Source organism: Epinephelus moara, chromosome 1 (assembly GCF_006386435.1).
Source record: "Epinephelus moara isolate mb chromosome 1, YSFRI_EMoa_1.0, whole genome shotgun sequence".
In the NCBI taxonomy this organism is placed as follows: Eukaryota; Metazoa; Chordata; class Actinopteri; order Perciformes; family Serranidae; genus Epinephelus; species Epinephelus moara.
The window spans coordinates 12,667,131-12,676,797 of record NC_065506.1 but is presented as its reverse complement, the minus strand read 5'-3'; the positions used below and the strand labels follow the sequence as shown (position 1 = coordinate 12,676,797).

The following is a 9,667-nucleotide window of genomic DNA, read 5'->3' as shown; positions in this document are numbered from 1 at the left end:
AAGTCAAAGTCATGATGTCAGTTTGAAAAAACAAAAGATAAAATAAGGTTTAGCATCTGTACAATTTCTTGGTTCTAATAACTGCTCTTATTCTTTCGAAATCAACAGCACTTTCATTTTCTTGTTGGCACAGAAATGAAAAAGTAATAACCACTGTTCCTAAAATGTGCAGTAATTTCGTTTTAGTTTAAACATTTTCTAATATTTATTTTTACTTCTCTATCTATCAGGCTTAATCTAAGTCTCTATGTTCTGCCTGCTGCAGCTGAGGATTTATTGTGTTTTTCTCTTTCTGGCAACAGGCACTTATTTGGAAAAGCCAGCAGACGATGGTGTGATTCATCAGTAATGCTTTTGTCACAGTTATGACCCGTAACAGCAGATAAGCAACGCTGAGAGTGAGAGACAGACTCAAACCTACAGTCTGAGTTGGGAACGAAGTCTCAGAAATCTGTGTCTGACTCTTAATAGGTAAGTCTGCTCTCACAGCCATCAGTGTGGACTCCTAGTTGGCTCATAAAATGATCAAAATACACTTGTTGAAATCTTTAAGGATGTGCAGTTGTCAAGACTCCCTCTGTTTCATGAAAAAAACTTCCTCTTTTCCTTGTCCTCGGGCCATTCTGACATTATTAGCAATGATTTCATCTGTAAGTGTGGGCTCACATGCTCACAAGGCTCAGCTGAAAGCCGCCTATTTTTTCTTTTTCAAAGCCACATAATAAAATCTCTGTTCGATTTATGTCACTCAAAAGATGCCAGTCAGATGAGTCTGCGCTCTGTAAAGGAAGGATTTTAAACATATCTTCGTCTTACCCGTTTTCAATATGGGATGTTTTAAAAGCTTTAATGAAGTCTGTTGATTTCTGAAGTTAAGTATAAATAACATACCTTTATTTGGTCAACTACAGATAAGGAATGAATGCTCCTTTTCAGCGCTGCCATCGTTGCACTCATACATTAAATTATGCACAGGAACCTGATGAAAAGTGAGGTTATTCTGAACACGGCATCCTTTATTAATAGCTGTGTGTATAACAAACACACAAGGTCTAATTTTGTACAGTTTCTTCCTGTGGAGGGTTGACACATGTTGAGCCGAACACACTTAACACTAATGGGTTGCTGAAGAACAGAGGCAGTTGAGGGCTCATCAGAGGTGAGGAATTATTTCTGAATATAAGGAAGCCATTTTACTCAAGTGCACATACTTCATGACTTGTTTTGTTGCTCTCTGCTTGAGACTGCTTTTCTATTGGTCTATGGGTCTGTATAATAAATAAAAAAGAGTGCAAACTTTAACCTTCTCACAAGGCAAACATCCAAGAGAGCATTTCAGAGCAAAAGCATTTTAATTTTTCCATTACTCTTCAATTCAGTACCATTTAACAAAAGTATTTGCCCAATGGCTTGCACCGTCAATTAAAACCTATCCTGCAAATGCCTCAGGAGAGTTTGGGAGCCTTCACTTGACACCACATCCCCGGATGTGCCCCTGCTTTCACAGATCATTGCAGAAGGCCTTCTGAACCAGCAGAGGGCAGTTCAAACCACAAGAGTTTTTGTCCCCCTGTGCCTTAAAGGTGATATACCTCATGCAGTCACGATGAGACAGCAGTGAAACCTCCGTATAGAGCGTAACTGACACCTAATGTTTGCACCACTTTGGGGTCCAAATATCTGTGATTCACACTGGTTGGTTAGTGTGACCACTTGGACCACTGCTTGATACATTACTCACCTGTGAAAGAAAGAAAGAAAGAAAGAAAGACTATTCCCACAGATTCGTGCAGGATAATGTGTCTGCTGGGATCAGTGACCTTATCGTACTGTGTGGCGTGCAGTCACCATGGCATTTCACATGATATTCAGACACAGTATCTGTACTGGACTTGGTGACCTTACAAGTTAATGCGTTTTGATCCTTATATAGTATCACTATAGCCTCTAAATGATAAGATGTATGGTCGCTCTTTCAGAAAAGTAGATGACAGCTCCAGTGGTGGAGAAAGTACAGAGATGTTGGAAACTGGCTCCATCAAAGTGATGCCAGAGCGGGTCTGAACAGCACAGCAGGGTGATTATACTTTGATAACACTACAACTAACAGTGAATGTATTGTGCAATGACAACGTCTTCATACTTCTGTCTTTCTTATTCATTTATTTATGACAGGAAACATGGTAAGATCTATGTCAATTTAGGCCATGGTAGTTGGTAGCTACATCATTTGCAGCTTTAAGGCTTGCCTTCAAAATAAAAGCAAAGTTTTAATGACCACAGTTACTGAGCTAGTGGGGGGGTTGAGGCTACTTTAGGCCCGCCTGTGTGATATGGAGTCTTGCACACACACACACACACACACACACACACACACACACACAAACACCAACAAACTCACAAAACAAATAATCTATGGTCCAAAATGACATTGAAGTTGCCCAGAGCAACCAAGTGTGTTTCTTGTGTTGATCTGAAACCATTTTTGTGGCCTAATTTACACAGCTGTAGGTGTAGCTGATAGGGTTGTCATTTGTAAGCACTATCCTTAATTGATCATTGTTAACCATAGTACAGAAGAACTTTGCTTATACCAGACAATACCAAATGTATTTTTTCCTCAATCACAGCAGACAAAATATTACATATTTTCTGACACAATTGCAGAGCCCATAGAACATATAGAGATCTAGAACCCTGGACATATGAAACACATTTAATATAACTGAATAGTGCTTTGCTTTGCCTGTTTCATTTCCCAATGTCACCACGGCGCATTTCTTCTAGACCTCAAGATGGCTGGCTTGTCCTAAAGTAGTTATATTGCGCCTTTTGTTTGCCAATGCTGGTCAAGGTTTGAAAATACATCCTTCTACTGATAGCCAAGGGCGGACTGGGACTAAAAAACAGCCCTGGACTTTGACTCGGCCCAGCCCACAACAACCGGTACGCGGAAACTCATCAGCCCCATACATGGGTGTCAAAATACTTAAATCTTAACACATAATACTATACCTTCCAAATTATAGCAATAGCACCGATGTTGACTAGATGTTGTGTTAAGAGCATAGTGTAGAATACTCACTGAGAAATAAACGACACACTCCAGATGTCTCTCTGCTGAACAATACAATGCAGGTGACTGCCTGAAACACACAACAAGACATGGTATGAGTTATGATAAATCACAATGTAAAGAGGCTGTAATGTTTCTCCCACCTGCTGCACACGGCTGCTCGATTTGCGTGACGTATGCGCTTCCTTCTTCATCAATTTGATTGGTGGCCATAGATACTATTGGCTGGCTGGCATCCAATTTAAAGGCTGCCACCTAGCGGACTGGACGTGGAACACTAGATTATCAGGGAGAAAAAGGAAAAAGAAAAAAAAAAAAACGGTGATGACTGCGTGGCGGCCGCCGGCCGTCCTGGAGTACCGGCCATTCTGTGATTCTCCAGAACCTCCAGATGGCCAGTCCGCCCCTGCTGATAGCTAGAGCGTAAAAGGAGACTACACATTTTTTTAAAAATTTCTGAATCAGATCTTTATTTGATCGATTAAGTGTCACATCAAATCAATCAAATGCTTTTTTCGATCGTCAATTAATCATTAGCATCCCTAGCACGGGCGTTGTAGTGGAGAGAAAGTGGGACTGATTACTCAGGTTTGGCCTTGTTTTTTATTTTACTATTTTTATTATTAATTTTTTTAATATCTGAGTAGTAAGTGCCTTAACTAAATTAAAATTGGATGAATAAATCGGTATAAAGACTGAACATTTTATAGAAAAATAGTGGAAGCTCTGTGAGGCCCCCCTTTCCCATTAAAGGCTCTGAATGGTGAGTGACTGCTTATGCTATGGGAGCACCAGCGTAGATGGTGATGTCTTTCCCCCAAAAAGGGAAATCTGGGATCCAAAAAAGAGGAGAAATAAAGTAAAAAAGAAAGCAAATTGACTTTGTAAAAAAAAAAATTAAAAATTAAAAAGCGCATAAGAGGGGCATGGATCAAGAGAGGAAGGGTGGGGGGCCAACAGAGACTGCTTATGCATAGGCCCCAGAATATAGTGCTACACCCCTGATCCCTAGATCCCTATGTTACAGAATCAACACACAGTACAACGGAATCAAGAATAAGTCAAAGTCCAGAACAAAGAAAGTTTGAAAACATATCTAACCCAATGCGAAGCGTCAGTCATCTTCATGAGGCGAGTCAAACTTTACTGAAGTTCCTCCTTTTATTGTGAAAAACACACACACAGGATGACAATAAAACTTTTCTAGCTTCATCCTGCCACGGAAGAGCGACCACGAGACTTGAACGGGAACAGTCCCAATAATAAAACCCCACCTCAAGTTGTCTACACATACTTTTTATATCAATTAGGTTAGTCTGGCTTACCTCATGACTTAAAATTAACTTCCTGTAGTCTGAACTCGACTCCTGAGAGAAACCCAATGCAAATAGTGCTTATAATAGCCTAGCCCTCGTGCAGACTCCTCCCACTGAGTTGTCCTGGGAAACACTAACAACTGTAAGAAAGTGGACTGTACCGTCCTGTTCGTGACCGGGCAGACTTTGGTGTGAGACCCACACCGCCGCTCATCCATCTCACTTTCCAGAACAAACTTTTTATAAAGGACATTTGGGCCCAGCTTCAAAACACTGCGGCTCCATCCATCAGCAGGAATATTATGCGTCCACAAACTGCTGCTGCTTCTTCTTCACACTGAGCTTCATCTGCTTGAGGTAAGAGGAGTCATTTATAATGGAGCCCGTCGTTAACTGTACACTGATATGAACACAGCCCCGGCGTTACTTTGTTACTGTTACTGTTACCTCTCAGCGGTGTGTTTTACACAGAGAGGAGTTATTTAATGGGTGCTGCTCGCTCGGTTATTAACTTGTTGCTTGGTAGCCATGACATCCTCATACAGAGCCTGGAGGGCCGATGTGGGAACTTCTCACGTTTCTGTGAACTCAGCGACAGCGAGGACGAACCCAGTTGTCCCACACAAATGTAAAATGATAGCCCGCCATACAAAAAATGTAAAACACGTAATATTCATACTACACGAGTTGAAGGTGTGCTAACATGACCCGACACCACCTCGTTAGCACTAAACTTGTTAATGCCGTTAAGGAGTGGCCTATTATTCTTTCAGATAAACACACTAAGCATGAATAAATTCAATATGAGATACATAAAACTATACGTGGGGAAGTAATTGACACTACGAGCGGAGAACCCTACTATTGATATGCTACTATCCCATTGTACATGTTAGGAGAAATCACACGTGATGTTGAGTCACTCTGTATGGTGATAACGTCAAACTGGGAAATCATTTTAATAGCTATGTCATGCTGTATTTCAGAAATCAGTCTGGGAGATATTAGACTCAGTAAATGCTTCGCATAATTAATCAGTAGGCTCCAGGTATGATATAAAATCCCTTTACATGACTAAGAATATGAGATAAATGCAGATATATGGTAAAGTCAGGTGATTTGGGACACTTTTTGGTAGAGTATAAAAAAAAAAAAAATAAAAAAAAATTCTGAAGCATACCTCAAGTGTCACTTTTACAACTTGTTACATATTTCTGGTATATTTATATAAGGAAAATATTTTGCTAAGTAAAATACTCAAGAAACCTTGGCTGGTCAAACACATCAATAACTCCTACCTCACTCTGATGACATGTTCAGGTAAAATGGGACAGTCATGTTTTCTTGTTCTATTAATGGTTAAATCCATTTAACCATTTAACCCTCATTCATTTATTAAATCATGAATGTCACCTCACTATTCATCAAAAAGTTCCTCCAAGTTTTCTGCCATGTGTTCCATGTTTTGTTTTTTGCTGTCTGTTTTCTTGGTGCCATATTGTCTACAATGGACATGGACATGCATGTGTGTGCTTGCATGTGTGTAACAATAATTGCTTATAATAAGGTGTTGTGGCTGACATGGACTCACTGCATCATCTTTGATTTTTTTCTTTATTTTTTAAGTGACAAAAACAATACACAATAATATTAGTCATAATGTTATTGGACCAGGCAGCCTAAAAACATGCTGGTTTTACATCACTTAAATGTCCCATTTTATTTTAACCTTTTGTCCCATTTTACCCTTTCCTATAAAAAGTAAAGTTTATTGTGAAAAGATTCTGATTGTAAGTCAAACAGTTGATAAAATGCAAATCTTACAACCATTTTTGGGGTTATACCTTTATTGTTTTAGCTGCAGTTCTCTTATTTTCAGAAAGAGAAAATCCGCATGCAGCATGGCTCACCTGGCATGTTCTGGAACCAGATATTTTTTTAAATCTTTGCTCTGTGCATCCTAGTTAATTCAGACCAATAAAAGTCATTGTTTCATGTAAAGCACATTTAGTTAAAATGCAATAATATGTTTGGTGGTTGGCTGCTTTAAGAGTCCAAGATGTAAAACCTAATTTTCTCCCATTTTACCTGACTTCACCCTATTTAACCGTCCATATTGGAGTAATTACCAATAGCTTATATAAACCTTTCATTAAGCACAATAAGATCATTATAAAGACAGCGTCTGGCTGCGCAGACACACTTCAAATCTCTACGGAGCTATTCTTTCCTCATCAAGGAAGTTTAGTTGCACAAGCTTTATATTTCACGATAGTGGGAGGAACTGCACACATGTAAAGAAAAACAGTAGCCTACTAATTCATTTACACTCGCTTGACCTCACCCACTCAAACACGTTCAAAGAGCCAGGCGCATAAACATGGCCGCCCTCTGGTTTCCCATGTTGTTACACACCCATAGGTTCGCTCAGAAGTCGCAACATGGAGTACATCTTCACTTCCAGGATTATTTGGGCCATATTCCACTCAGTGCAGGAAACTGCTCCAGTGAAGATGTGTAGTAGCCAGTTAAGACTGAGAAGCTGGTTTCCTTAAAGACAGTTAGAAATGTTAGGATGCTCTGATGTTATATCATTCTGGCCTCTTTAAAACTGATATTTTGCCTCAAAATTGATACTAATCTGACAAATGTTTGTATGCTTTACACTATCTTAACAAGCACACTACTAATAATAATGAGCCCCACTAGCAGGAAGGAGCAGCTGGAAGGATTAGAGCATGTAAAACCTGTTTTATTACCTCCTACTTCATAGAAATGTTTCATTATTTTCTGTCTGAGAGTATGGATTACAATGAATGGCCACACATATTATCACCTCTCCAGCATACTGTAGAGCTATGACCCTTGTAGTCACTGGTTTTGACTCCTCAAACATTGCAGAGATTCTTACAGTCAGTGTTGACTCAGTCTCTGCGACTCTGTAGTCTAGTGGGCAGCCTAGTCATCTGCCTCTGTCCGTTTCTCCATGTGGATGCTTTCCACTGTGGGACTGGCCTGTGAATGTGATTCTCAGCCTTTGTATGTAGGCCAAGTATTCACCATCCTCATATGATATTCTGCAGAGGACGTGACAATGTGAAAGGAGGAAATACACTTGTTCATACTCATTCCTGAAATGTCTCAAGGGTGTGCCTGATTTACAGTATCACCAGAAATGCTTTGCTAATTTTTAACTTTTATATCTTAAAGGAAGTTTGCTTGAGCTTCACATTAACATTCAGTTCCAAACTGGGAACAGTCCATTACATCTTTAGTGATCTACTGGTGGCTGCTACAGAGACGCCCCAGTGGAGATTGTTGGCTTTCCGTGCCTTGCTTATAAGGATGTTGGCCAGTTGTAGAGGGAAGAGTGTTCAGTAAGTCCTTGGATTTGAACCATTGAACACTCAGATCATTAACCTTCATTTGCCACATTTTGACTCTGCTCTTTAGAGCCAGTCTAATATGCACATGTTTGTGTAATTTGGCAACATTGGGAAAAAAAATCTCAATGATGTCTACTTTCCAAGACTGAAATTAACAAGTCCGTTTTTAAGGTTGGTTCAAGGTGTAGGTTTCCTAAATTAGGTCTCCACAATTAAGATTATGGGGTTTTCACAGTACAGTGATTTAAATGAACAGGTTAAGGTTTTAGTTTTGAAATGTTGAATTTAAGAAGTTATAGTAAGTGCTGCTGTCTTTTAAAGAACCCCATATACTCCTAAATGTCTTAAATATCAGAGCCATTATGTTGTCAGAGTCAAGTATTTAATCACTGGGTAAGTCTATAATGACAATCTTAGAAATATGAAAGCAAGAATTTCATCCCAGAATGAAATATTAACACATTTTACTGACTACAAGCATCAGTAAGCAGCAGCAGACAGGGCTGCTGTTGAGTTCTTAGATTGCCAAACATCCATACGCAAATACATTTTTATTCACAAGGCTATCAGGAGAGCACTACACAGTGATTCCATTTAACAAAAGCGTATTAGTCTACTCTCTATGTGTCTATTTCAGCAAACTTTAGGCGCAGTGGTGAGGCCGTCCCAGTCAGAAATAAGTATTTAGCTCCAGTACAAGAGACAAATGAAAGAGGAGTTGGCCTCCCATTGAGAGTACTGTAAATTACCATGAGGATTCTGCTGGCTCCAAAGTGAACCCAGCCAATTTCTCATCTTCACAAACCCCCTAATTTAATGATGATGGAGGATTTGCACAGTGTCAGCCTTGTAATTACACTGTATTTACTATAGAATGGAAGCATTAGAGGAAGTCTAACAGGTACTAGTTCATGATGTGGGATGGGTTTTGTATGCCTGGGAGGGCGACTGCTTAATTCCCTGCTGATATTCACAATAAGGCCTTGACTCAGTTTTTGTTAAGACTGGAATCCTTTCAGCACGCCAAACAGCAGCCGCACTCACTGTTCCAAAACAGCAGCCATCTTTGCAGCTCATGCACATTTTGTGCCCCCGGGGTGGTGTCTCTTTCCTCTCGGGACTCATCGGGCAGACTTTGCTGTTAATTGTTACCGTGCCTGTGGTGCTACCGCATCGTTCTTCAAAAAATTGTCAACTTTGCTCGCTAGAAGTTTGTTATGAAATAAAGTTTCTGTTGCTTATGAATCTCTCATAGGAAAATATGCAGCAGGTAAACAGGATGGTTGTTTGAAACACCTGTTTCCAAAGGTAGGGTAGTGTACCGTGAAACTTCTGAAAGATAGTGCAGATAAAATACCTGAATTGTGGCACCGATACAAATCAAATTTCTGATCAAAGCATGCTAAAAAAAAGACGTTTGTTGCTTGTTTCAGTTGCTGCATATGTATGTGCAGTGCTGTGCTGTACATTACCCATGACACAATACTGTTTACATCTGCACTCTGACCAGACTGGATGTTGTAAAAAATGCATAAAGTGCAATCACACAGAGGTCTGATAATAGAAAGTATCCTCCAGAAGTGGCCAGACTTGCATTTCATTGCAATGACAACAATGATTAACTGACTGAAGTCTCCATATAGACAGAAATAAACCTTTGTGTGCTGACTCACCAGGAAGCAAACACAAAACAAACACAAGATGGTGGGGGCTCAAATACAATGATGCAAATAGATACTTGCAAAAACTGGACTGTCAGGATGGATGGAGTACAAACCTGCTGGGTTATTTACTGTTTGGTTCAAAGCTATCTGAAGGAGGTCTTCTCCTGTGGACATATTGAAATCAGATTTCAGTATGTATACAGGTGGTGTTTCCTACCTGTGAAC

General features: G+C 39.8%; 1 protein-coding gene across 7 annotated transcripts in view; it reads left to right on the top strand.

Moving 5' to 3' along the window:
• The first annotated feature begins 4,522 nt into the window (after positions 1-4,522).
• The window catches only part of LOC126392917 (A-kinase anchor protein 13-like), a 140,974-nt gene continuing 135,829 nt past the window's right edge, over positions 4,523-9,667 (top strand). For 5 of the 7 annotated variants that reach the window (XM_050048727.1, XM_050048717.1, XM_050048708.1 and 2 more), the window contains exon 1: positions 4,524-4,749. The gene's annotated coding sequence lies outside the window, so the exon portion shown is untranslated. Of the gene's footprint in view, positions 4,750-9,667 lie in introns of all 7 variants that reach the window. The other 2 variants (XM_050048690.1, XM_050048663.1) reach the window with 1 other exon arrangement.